The sequence below is a fragment of the Misgurnus anguillicaudatus genome, chromosome 23 (genome assembly GCF_027580225.2).
Source record: "Misgurnus anguillicaudatus chromosome 23, ASM2758022v2, whole genome shotgun sequence".
Classification (NCBI taxonomy): Eukaryota; Metazoa; Chordata; class Actinopteri; order Cypriniformes; family Cobitidae; genus Misgurnus; species Misgurnus anguillicaudatus.
Window position 1 is genome coordinate 18447539 of NC_073359.2, and position 12197 is coordinate 18459735.

Here is a 12197-nt window from a genome sequence, read left to right on the forward strand (position 1 = left end):
ACAGGCGACGCTCCAACCCCTGTTGTAAGAACAAAAGCACGACACCGACCGAGCATTTCCGGGGGTCCTCTCGATGGAGAGAACACCATTCGCTGAACAGGTTCCACTTCAAAGCATACACCTGTCTCGTAGACGGTGCTCGTGCTGAAGTGATGGTGTGCACTACCTGCTGGGGTAGGCCACTCAGAACCTCCGCGTCCCGTCCAGGGACCACACATGGAGTTTCCAGAGGTCCGGGCGCGGGTGCCACAGGATGCCCTGTCTCTGAGAGAGAAGATCTCTCCTCAGAGGAATGCGCCAGGGAGGGCCTGTCGCAAGGAGAACTAGTTCCGGGAACCAGGTACGGTTGGGCCAGTACGGTGCAACTAGCAGCACCTGCTCCTCGTCCTCCCTGACTTTGCACAACGTTTGTGCAAGAAGCCTCACTGGGGGAAACGCATATTTGCGCATGCCCCGTGGCCAGCTGTGAGCCAGTGCGTCCGTGCCGAGTGTCCCCTCGGTCAGGGAGTAAAACAAGTGGCAGTGGGTTGTTTCTGGAGACGCGAACAGGTCCACCTGTGCAGCTCCGAACCGACCCCAAATCAGCTGGACCGTCTGGGGGTGGAGTCGCCATTCGCCTGGGAGTGATGCCCGCGAGAGCTCGTCTGCTGCGTGATTCAATGTGCCCGGGATGTGAATGGCTCGAAGCGACCTCAGATGCTTCTGACTCCACAGAAGGAGATGGCGGGCGAGTTGAGACATGCGCCGAGAGCGTACACCACCTTGGCGGTTGACATATGCTACGGTTGCAGTGCTGTCTGTGCGGACTAGTACGTCTTTGCCTCGTAACCAACACTTCAGTCGGCTCAATGCGAGACGTACTGCCAACAACTCGAGGCAATTGATGTGCCAGTGCAGCTGGGGACCCGTCCAGACCCCGGAGACTGCATGCCCGTTGCACGTGGCCCCCCAACCCGTGGTTGAAGCATCTGTGAATACAACAGTATGCCTGGACACCTGTTCTAAGGGCACACCGGCCCGAAGAAACGACGGGTCCGTCCACGGGACGAAGGTGAGGCGGCAAGCTGATGTGACCTGCACACGATGGGTGCCGCGCCGCCACGCCCATCTCGGGACTCGGTCGTGTAGCCAATGCTGGAGTGGCCTCATATGAAGCAGCCCAAGCGGCGTTACGGCCGCTGCGGCTGCCATATGCCCCAGGAGCCTCTGAAATAATTTCAGAGGAACCACCGTCCTGCGTTTGAATAAATTCAAGCAGTTCAACATTGACTGAGCACGCTCTTGTGTGAGACGTGCCGTTTGGGCAACCGAGTCCAGTTCCATACCGAGATAAGAGATCTGCTGCACAGGTGCAAGTTTGCTCTTCTCCCAGTTGACCCGAAGGCCCAAATGGGCAAGGTGCCTGAGCACCATGTCCCTGTGGACACACAACTGCTCCCGAGACTGTGCCAAGATCAGCCAGTCGTCGAGGTAATTGAGAATGCGAACGCCCTGCTCCCTCATGGGGGCAAGGGCCGCCTCCGCGACCTTCGTGAAGACGCGGGGAGATAGGGACAGCCCGAAGGGGAGAACTTTGTACTGATATGCTTGTCCCTCGAACCAAAATGCAGAAATGGTCTGTGTCGGGGAAGAATCGAAACATGAAAGTACGCGTCCTTCAGGTCGATAGCTGCAAACCAATCGTGGGGACGGACGCACTCGAAGATGCGTTTCTGCGTTAGCATCTTGAACGGCATCTTGTGAAGTGCTTTGTTCAGTGCACGCAGGTCCAGGATCGGTCGTAACCCTCCTCCCTTCTTGGGCACAATGAAGTAAGGGCTGTAAAAACCCGACCTCATATCGGCTGGAGGGACCGGCTCTATTGCGTCCTTCGCCAGTAGGACGGCAATCTCTGCCTGCAAAACGTGAGCATCCGCACATCTCACTGCAGTGAAGTGGATGCCCTTGAACTTCGGCGGGCGCCGGGCAAATTGAATCGCATAGCTGAGTCTGACAGTGCGAAGGAGCCAGCGAGACGGGTTGGGAAGGGTTAACCACGCCCCCAAACACCGGACCAGCGGGCTCATCGGCACCACAGACGTACCCGGGGAGGGGCAGCTCGATGGAGTACAGGTGCTGAGGCCGGGGCTCTCCGTAGATGCCCGAAGTGGGGTGTGAGTGCGTGTTTTGGCACTGACCTGACTCCATATTTGGACAGAAGGAACGTGAAGACCCTCTGTTGAGTCCCTCGAACGCCCAATCGTGTCCACTGGCGCGAGAGGTGGCTGAAGACGAGACAGGTACACATTGTCCGCCGTCCTCCGAGCCCTCTGAAGACCTAGAGATGGGGGAAACTGCTCTTTCTTTGAAATTTTGGGTACCGCCGGCTGAAAAGCCAGCGGCGGAACAGAAACAAAAAACATAGGATTTTCCACCCGGCCCTCTTCCGGGGGAGGGAGTGGTGCGGTCACCACATCCTGAAGAGCAGTCCTCGACACCTCTAGGTCGCCCGTCTCAGGGCCGCTTCCCTTTGTGCTTGCCGCCAGGTTTCACAGGAGGCTGGACGGGCTGGGCAGCCCTCCCACGCCCGGCTCCACGACGCCGTTTAGGTTGCTGTGCTGGAGCAGGGGCGGACGAAGGGGGACGCCCTCGGCGACGAGCTGGCTGAGGCACTGCAACCGGCGGAGGTGCAGCTGCTTGGCGCCGGGGCAGGATGTGTCGAATAGCCTCAGTCTGCTTTTGAGCGGCCGAAAACTGCTGAGCGAAGCTCTCGACCGCGTCGCCGAAGAGGCCGGCCTGGGATATGGGGGCATTCAGGAAGCGGATCTTCTCGGGGTCTCGCATATCTGCCAGGCACAGCCAAAGATGACGTTCCTGGACCACGAGAGTGGACATCGCACGGCCCAGGGACTGTGACGTAACCTTAGTCGCACCAAGCGCCAGGTCCGTCGCAGTGCGCAGCTCAGCCAGAACTGCGGGGTCATGACCACCCTCATGCAGATCCTTCAGCGCCTTGGCCTGATGGACCTGCAGTAAGGCCATAGCGTGGAGAGCGAAGGCAGCCTCCCCACAAGCCCGATAGGCACTGCCAGTTAGACTGGACGAGTGCTGACAAGCCCGCGAGGGGAGCACAGGCTTATCCCGCCATGTAGAGGCGGTGGCCGGACACAGTTGCATCGCGACCGACCGCTCCACCGAGGGAACCGCCATGTACCCTTTAACTGCCCCCCTTTGGAGGGTGGTGAGGGGGGAGGAGATGCGAGACCGGTTTCGGGCAGTAAAAGGTGCCGTCCACGATCTCGTAAGCTCCTCATGCACTTCCGGGAAGAAAGGCACCTGCGGGGAGCGCTGCGGTGCAGCGCGAGCAGCCCCAAGGAACCAATCATCCAGCCTAGAGGGACCAGGCTCTGGTGGTGGAGACCACTCAAGCCCGACCTCCGCGGCTGCCCGGCCGAGCATAGCCATCATTTCCGGGTCGGAATCGGAACGCGCCACCCGTCCCGAAGGTGGCAACGCCTCCTCATCCTCGTCCGCGGAGCCGACAAACTCACCCTCCGATGCCGCGACTGACATCCGGTCATCTACGGGAGACCCGAAGGATAGGGACGGTGCGCCCGAAGGTAGCCCGCCAGCTTCCCCCGGCAACTCTACTGGCTGCAGCCTTGAGGAGTGAGGAGCCTCGGTGGGTTGTTGCCCAGCCGCGGGATTCCTCACTGTAATCCTCAGGTCGAAACACTCCGAGCCCGACGCGGCACGCCCCGCGGGGGGCGGCTTTGACCGGGGCAACGGAATGGGAACTCCACCCTTCTTTAGGTAGCAGAGTCTCGACCGCAAGACCGCGATGGACATATTCCCGCAATGGGAACATGAACCATCCACGAACGCTGCCTCCGCGTGTGCCAACCCCATGCACGTCATGCAGCGATCGTGACCATCCGTAGGCGCCAAATATCTGCCGCATCCAGAAACACACGGGTGGAAAGCCATCTTTAAAAAGACGCGAACACACCCGTGAACACGGGGGAAATGCTGTCTTTAAAAAAACGCAAAAAACCCCCGTGCAACTCTTTTAGAGGAAATTCACTCTTTGCTGAAGCTAATAGGGGTAACCAGCCAAGTCACAAGAAGGTAAAACAGCCGGCACCACTACAGTGCTGAATCGCCAACAAAGAAACAAAAGCTCTCTCTCCAACTCTTTAGCAGGAACAGACACAACTGCTCGGCTCCGAAGCGAAGAGTGAAATGCAGTTCAGCTGCCGGCTGTATTTATACTCCCCCGGCGGGGCGTGGCCGGCATATGCAAATACTGCATGCCAATGTTCATTGGCTCTTTCTAGTTACACTCGAAGCAGATTGGTCTCTCTAGCGAGCTCCCAATTCGTCGGTCATCGACGTGACGTCGTAGTGACCGACTGAAAGGGAACTGAAATGTATAAAAATGACACTCTATGCTGATCCAAAAAGCCACTGTATGTGACCGGTGCTTGAACATCATAGTCCGGGCGGAACTTCTCTCCACCACTTTCGGTTCCGCCCTTGAAAAGTCACTCCGTGACATCAGTACTGCGGCGAGGGCTCCCTCTGGTGGCGCGGCAGTATGGACGTTACAGAATCCCTCCTCTAGGAGCGCCTCCTGGCGCTCTACGGGGTCTACCTCGATGGCGTGGTGCAGGACGGTCGGGTCTGGCTCGGTGAAACTCCTCGATGAGGTTGGGATCCAGAATGTCGTCCGAGGCTACCCAGGACCTTTCCTCAGGCCCATAACCGTCCCAATCGACCAAATACGGGAGACGACCCCCGCGTTGCCTCGAGTCCAACAACTCTCTCACGGCGTAGGTCGGTTCCCCGGCAACGTCAAGAGGAGGAGGTGGCTCTTGAGGCTCAGCGTTGGGGTCATACTCCGCATGATAAGGTTTCAGCAGGGAAACATGGAAAGAGGTAGAAATGCGATAACTCCATGCGATAATTACATGCGATAATTTCAGCGGTTTCCATGGCGGTGGGTAATCCTTATTGAGTGGTACTAGTCGGCAGGATTTGGAGAAACGATCTATGATGACCAAGATGGCTGTGTAGTTGTTAGAGCGGGGCAGATCAGTAACAAAATCAATGCTGAGATGGGACCAGGGGCATTGTGGTATGGGTAAGGGTTTCAGGAGACCGGCGGGTAATTCTTTTGGTGTTTTGGACTGGGCACAGACTCTACAGGACTTGACAAACTGAGTAACGTCATGGTTCAGAGTGGGCCACCAGAAGGATGTCTTGACCAGGGCAATAGTGCGAGAGATACCTGGGTAACCGGAACTGAGTGAGGTGTGGACCCATTGCATAATGCGGGGACGTAGAGTAAGTGGGACGTAGGTCTTATCAGGGGGGCATTGAGGTGGTACAGGATCTTGCTGGTGTTCTCGAGTGATTTCCTGCATTATATCCCAGGCTATGGGGGCAATGATGTGAGTGGGTGGTATAAGGGGAGTAGGTGAGCGGTCATGATAACGTGACAGAGCATCAGCCTTACCATTCTTGTGTCTGGGTCTGTATGTGATGGAAAAGTTGAAGCGTGTGAAAAACAGGGACCATCTTGCCTGGTGTGCGTTCAATCTTTGAGCTCCTTTCACATACTCAAGGTTTTTGTGATCAGTCAAGATAACGAAATGATGCTTTGCACCCTCCAGCCAATGCCTCCACTCTTCCAGTGCTGCCTTAATGGAGAGAAGTTCCTTGTTCCCCACGTCGTAATTACTCTCTGCCTGTGTAAGCTTTCTAGAGAAGTAGGCACAAGGATATACTTTAATAGCTGGACCATGGCGTTGGGACAGAACAGCTCCAATTCCTGTGTCAGATGCGTCGACTTCAACAATAAATTGTTTCTCTGGATCAGGATGCTTCAGAATCGGGGCTGTGGTAAAACAAGTTTTTAATTTCAGGAATGCGTGTTCGGCTTGCGGGTTCCAAGGGAGTTTCTTAGGTTTGCCTTTCAGGAGGGAGGTCAGGGGTGCTGCCACCATACTGTAGTTACGGATGAATCGACAATAAAAGTTAGCAAATCCCAGAAATCTTTGGAGGTCTTTAACAGTGCGGGGTGTGGGCCATTCTGTGACTGCCTTGACTTTCGAATTGTCCATTTCAACTCCCTGTGAGCTAATGTTGTAACCCAGAAAGTTAGTTTTGGCAACGTGGAATTCACATTTCTCAGCTTTTATGTACAATTTGTGTTGTAGGAGACGAGACAGGACTTCCTTGACATGGCTGATGTGGTCCTCCATACTGTTTGAGTAAATCAAAATATCATTGATGTAGGCTATGACATACTGGTTCAGAAGGTCGTGGAACAGTTCGTTGATGAGAGAGTTGCAGGAGAGTTGGATAGCCCATACGGCATCACAAAATATTCGTAGTGCCCTCTAGTGGTGTGGAATGCAGTCTTCCACTCGTCACCTTCACGGATACGAAAACAAGATTATAAGCACTGCGGAGGTCCAGCTTGGTGTAAATCTTGGCTTCTCGTAGTTGTTCTAGGGCAGAAAGCACAAGAGGTAAAGGATAAGGAAACTTCACAGTAATATTATTCAAACCTCAACAATCAATGCAGGGTCTCAGGCCACCATCCTTCTTTTCCACAAAGAAGAAACCAGCTGCAGCAGGGGAGGTAGACGTACAAATAAATCCATTATGAAGTGCCTCAGATATATAGTCCTCCATAGCGCGTGTTTCAGGTTGAGACTTTCAGGATAGACTTTGCACTTGGGGGGCATGGCGTTAGGGAGCAACTCAATAGCACAATCCCAAGGTCTATGGGGAGGTAACTCAGTTGCTTTTGTCTTGCTAAATACTTCAGAGAATTCATGGTAGACATTGGGCTTTCAATGTTGGTTGACAGACAGGGTTTCGGTTTCAGACTCTTGATGCAAACCTCCATACAACGTGAAGACCACTGTAGAATCTCTCCAGTCCTCCAGTAGTCGTGCGCTACAAGCCATGGATGACCTAATATGATGTTATAGCGAGGTGAAGAAATTACATACAGAGTTATGGTTTCTTGGTGAAGAGATCCGACTTGGAGTGTGAGAGGAACAGTACGATGGGTAATGCCATTACCAATGGGAACGTTATTCACAGCAGAAATGTTTAATGGTGGTTGACATGGAACAACAGGGATCAGATACTTTGAAATAATATCTTCATGAATAAGATTTAATGCTGAGCCAAAGTCAATCAGTGCAGTGAAGGATAGGGGTTCATCATTGTATGTGATCGTTACGGGTTGTGAACACATATCATGAGAAGAAGGGAGGTTTTTAAATTGGCTTACCAAGTTATTGTAGCGAGGCATCTTAACAGGACAGAATTTGATGCGATGGCCAGGTTTACCACAGTAAAAGCATAAATTCATGATGCGTCTGCGTTGTCGTTCCTCCATAGTGAGAGGTGAAAATCCTATTTGCATAGGTTCTACGATGTTAGCGGTGTCAGAGGCAGAGTCCTGCACGGGTCCATTTTTGGAGACCCGTGTCCGTCCGTACCCGCAAAGTTCAGCACCAGATCCGACCCGTCACCCATGATAATATCAAAATTAAATCCGCACCCGCCCGGACCCGTTAATATTTGGCCCGTTACCCGACCCGTACCCGCATAAATCACACACGCTAAAATCATTCCAATTAAAGTGCTTTATTTTTTATCTCGTACCTCTCTCAACATCACAACAGCGTCATGAATAGGCTAATGAAACAGGCTAAAGTGCGCTCTTGTTTTGTGCCATTTAAGTAGCCTATCGGCACAAATGGAACCTGATAACTATACAGAAATAGACATATTAATAAAAAACAAGAAAAAGAACAACCTACCTACACAACCCCTGCTGTGCTCCTAAGTCTCGTCTCGAAATGCTTTCTAAGAGAAGACGTTCAGCTTCCGGCTATCAACAGCAAAACTTTATGCCAGAGTCCTGCAACGCTCGCTCCAACTAGGCTACGAGAAGAATCAACAAACTGGTCGCGCACGGTTGTAGTGGTGGTGACATGATGGGTCAAATGTCATATGTTCCGCGTGTAATGGTAATTAAGCCGGCGGTCAGCGTTTTTTCCGCGCTCGGCGCTGAGCGTCGAGAGTTGAAAGAGATTAAAGTTTGGGTGAAATGCTCCGCTCGTCAATGTCAGTTGTCAGTTGTCACACGGCCGTCCAATCACAGTGGAGGAAGGGCGGGACAAGTATCACAACAACCAACCGGCTCACAGCTTAAGTATCACAGCTAAAAAGCGCTTGGCTGAAAAAACAGCCGTGTTTCAAAGTTTGGTGTGCACATCCTTAGACATACAAATTTTGCACATATTTTCATTTGCACTACTACCCGCCCGCGCAGAGTTAATTATCCGCCCGCGGCCCCGCCCGTGAATTTTAGGAATGTCACAATCCACCCGTTGGAGACACTTTTATGCGGGTACCCGCGGGTACCCGCGGGTACCCGACCCGTTGCAGGACTCTGGTCAGAGGCATACAATGTTTTACGGGTAGTACTCACAATATTAGTTGTATTAGCTGAAGTCTTTCCTTTAACTTAAGCAGGTACATTCCTCGTCAGGTTATCAATATGGACTGCCAGAGTAACAAAATAAGAAAACGGGAGGTCTTCACCTTTACAAGCCAGCTCCGCTTGAAGTTCAATATCAAGACTGCTCTGAAACACATCTTTGAGCGATTTATCATTCCATCCGCTTTGTGCAGCAAGCGTGCAAAATTCGATGGCGTACTCAGCTACTGGGCGATGATTTTGAGACATATGGACGATCTGCGATGGCGCACTTCTTCCCCCAGCTGGATATTCAAATACTTCCTTTAGTTGTTGAATGAAGTATGAATAAGAAGTGCGGATACGCTGATCCGTGTCCCAAACAGCGGCTGCCCACTCGACCGCTTTACCAGATAGTAGTGAAAAAACTTTAGAGCACATGGTAACTTCAGACAGATTTTCACTCACACGATCCTTGAAATAAATATCAAGTTGACGAAGGAAACCTCTTACGTGTTCAGCAGTACCGTCAAACTTATCCGGTTCGGATACACTTACCCGATTAGCAGACGTGGAGGGCAAGGCCTGAATACAGGTTTGAATATAACCGGTGAGGTGATCATTGAAAGACTGGAGACGTGTGAGTTGCTTGTTAAGTAGGCAAAACAGGAAATGAGCAGAGAAGCAAAGGGCGGCGCCATGTCAGTACTTGGGCGAGGGCTCCCTCTGGTGGTGCGACGGTATGGACTAGGGGTGGAACAATACATGTATTCGTTTCGAACCGAATCGGTACGGGGGTCGCGGTTCGGTGCATGAATTTAAACGGAGAATACACGGTATGAAAATAGAAAAACTTGCGTGCAAAATAATTAATGTAATGCGGAACTACTGTTAGATACGCGGGTTCTTTATGGACAGCTAATCTGTTTCCCCGCTTTAGCTCTGAAGCTCTGATTGGCGCCGATGCAGCCGAGCTCCGCCTATGTATGCGCTCTATCAGAGCCCGTCTACATTCTCTGGCACTCTGCATTTTTTTGTCACGTCGACGCCGGTCCAGTCAGTTAGTGAGCAGAGATAGCGAGGATGGCAAGTGGTGTTCCACAAGAGTAGACGCTCCGCCAGCCATCGCAAGTTTGGCAAAACTTCAGTTTTCCCGTCAGTTACAATAGTACAGGCGAGAGAGTGGTGGAAAAGACGAGGACTTTGCATCGGCGTTGTTCAGCAATTGTTAGATATGTGAGTGGAAATACATCTAATCAGGGCTCTCAAGTCTCACACATTCACCTTGACAAACACGCATTTCAGTCAGTTCAAATGCCACACTTTGTATTTCTCACGCTGAGATGTAGGAGATAAATTGTCCTGCTATATACAACAGGCATACGCAGGGCAGTTCTGTCGAGTTCAGCTGCTTTCAGTTTTTTAAGTGTGCTAAACTTTACGCAGCGCCATCAGCGTCAGAGTACCGCAAGAAATCTTGCAGAGGAGGCGGATTTCAAATCGCTCTCGCGTTACTCTGACGTCATCTACTTGTCGTTTCTTGCAGCGCCTTGTGAAGTCGTACACGCCTATTAATTCATCCTAAGAGCCTTTTTTTTGGTTCTTTAGTACATTAATATGGAATAAGGCCAAAATGTAATTTTAAAATGTATTTAGGTAACACTTGTAATACAATTGAACCCATATTTGTATGAAAGATGAGTACAAGATTACTTAAAGTGGTATACATTTTTGAAATACGAGATAGTATGTTAAATGCATTTCAGTTCATATTCATGACATCTCAAAATAACACTGATAAGGACACCTATGTTTTTAAGATTAGCTTAAGTACTAAAAAAAATCTTTAATTTTTGTTTTGCTTTTCCCTCCATTGTACCGAAAGTGAATCAAACCGTGGCGCCTGAACCGAGCTATGAACCGAACCGGGACTTCTGTGTACCGTTCCACCCCTAGTATGGACGTTACAGCCATTTTCTGGCAGACATTTCTAAAGAAGGATTTCTATGAAACGGAGATGTTCAGAATGTCTAACACTTTTCGTATGTTCGTGAATGTGGGTAGACTACCATTATTTAACTAAGACAAGGTATAAATGTTTTTTCATTCTCTGTCACCTTTAATTTTCTAAAAAAATCTGATTATGTGTGTTTAGACATGACATTAATCGTGTCACGCGTCACTCCTCTTTCTTTATTACATGTTATTTGCTTAGATTTTTATAGGCTAAGGAGTAAAAACCTCATATAAGCCATATATTTATGACAAAAATGTTGGATTTTGATTAAAGGAGGCGTTTTGAACATCCAAAAAAGTAACCAACATATTTATTATGTGGGCATAACTTATCAAACAAGCTAACCGCTAATTACCATATCTGTAGCTAAATTGTACATATTAGGACTTTCTGAAGTGTAAGATGGTTTTCAGGTTTTAGGGGGATTAATACTTCTTATAAAGGTTTGCTATACAGGCAGACAGATGTGTTTGCAGTGCACGTTCGTGATTCTGGGTGAGGGTGGGGGGATTTATTGCTCAGCATCAGGAGCACTAATCTGTTGCAGGTGTTACTGGCTGCTGTCCCAGCCAGCCCGGCCCCGCTCACTTCCCCCATGAATGAGTGTGTATGCGGGCATGTGCGGGCGGGTGTGTGTCTGGGAAAGAAGGGGAAAGTGTGTAAAAAATGATGGTGTGTATGCAAAGCCGTTAAGTAGGAGGAGGTTCTGGCTCGGATTTCTCCTCTTACCCTGTCAAGTACTGGAAAGTGATACAGATTGATGTATTTCCAGTTCCTCTAGATCTTCAAAGATGCATTCTGAACGTAAACATCCACCTTTGGTCATTTTTAGTGAGTTCTATTGGAGCATCCTTATAATGAAGGACTGTCAATTGCTTTATCTGAGCGGTCGGAGGATCAAACCACCTACTGGTCAAACTTTGGAGATGGTGAATGGAGAACATGTGGATTTAAAATGTTTGTCAGGAGACTGCTGCCCTCTTGTGGACATTTTGGGTTATACAAAGAAATAAAAGAGTTCATGAGGGGACTCTTGAGGACAAAATGGTTTCAGGCAATTCTTAAACCTAAGGTCCATTTAAAGGGATAGTTCCCCTAAAAAATAAAAATTCTGTGATCGTTTACTCTCTCAAGTTGTTACAAACCTGTATAGAGTTCTTTGTACTGATGAACACAAAGAAAGTAGTATTTTTTTCCTACCATGTAAGTCAATGGGGCCTCTGATCGGTTTGGAGTGTTGTTATAAACCTGTATAAAATTATTTGTTCTGATATACATAAATGAAGATATTTCGAGGAATGTTTGTATCCAAACCAATCAGAGGCCCTATTGACTTCTATAGTATTCTTTTTTCCTACTCTGTAAGTCAATGGGCCACTGATCGTTTTAGTCTTGTTACATACAAACCTGTATAAAATTATTTCTTCTGATAAACATAAATGAAGATAATTTGAGGAATGTTTGTATCCAAACCGATCAGAGGCTCCGTTGACTTCTATAGTATTCTTTTTTCCTACAATGGAAGTCAATGGGGCCTCTGATCGGTTTGGAGAGTGTTGTTACAACCTGTATAAAATTATTTGTTCTGATATACATAAATAAAGATATTTTGAGGAATCTTTGTATTTAAACCAATCAGAGGCCCCATTGAGTTCCATAATATTCTTTTTTCCTACTATGTAAGTCAATGGG

At 49.6% G+C, this 12197-nt stretch overlaps 1 protein-coding gene across 1 annotated transcript in view; it reads left to right on the top strand.

Moving 5' to 3' along the window:
- micos13 (mitochondrial contact site and cristae organizing system subunit 13) overlaps positions 1-12197 on the top strand; it is a 58723-nt gene that overhangs the window by 34150 nt on the left and 12376 nt on the right. The window lies entirely within an intron of this gene.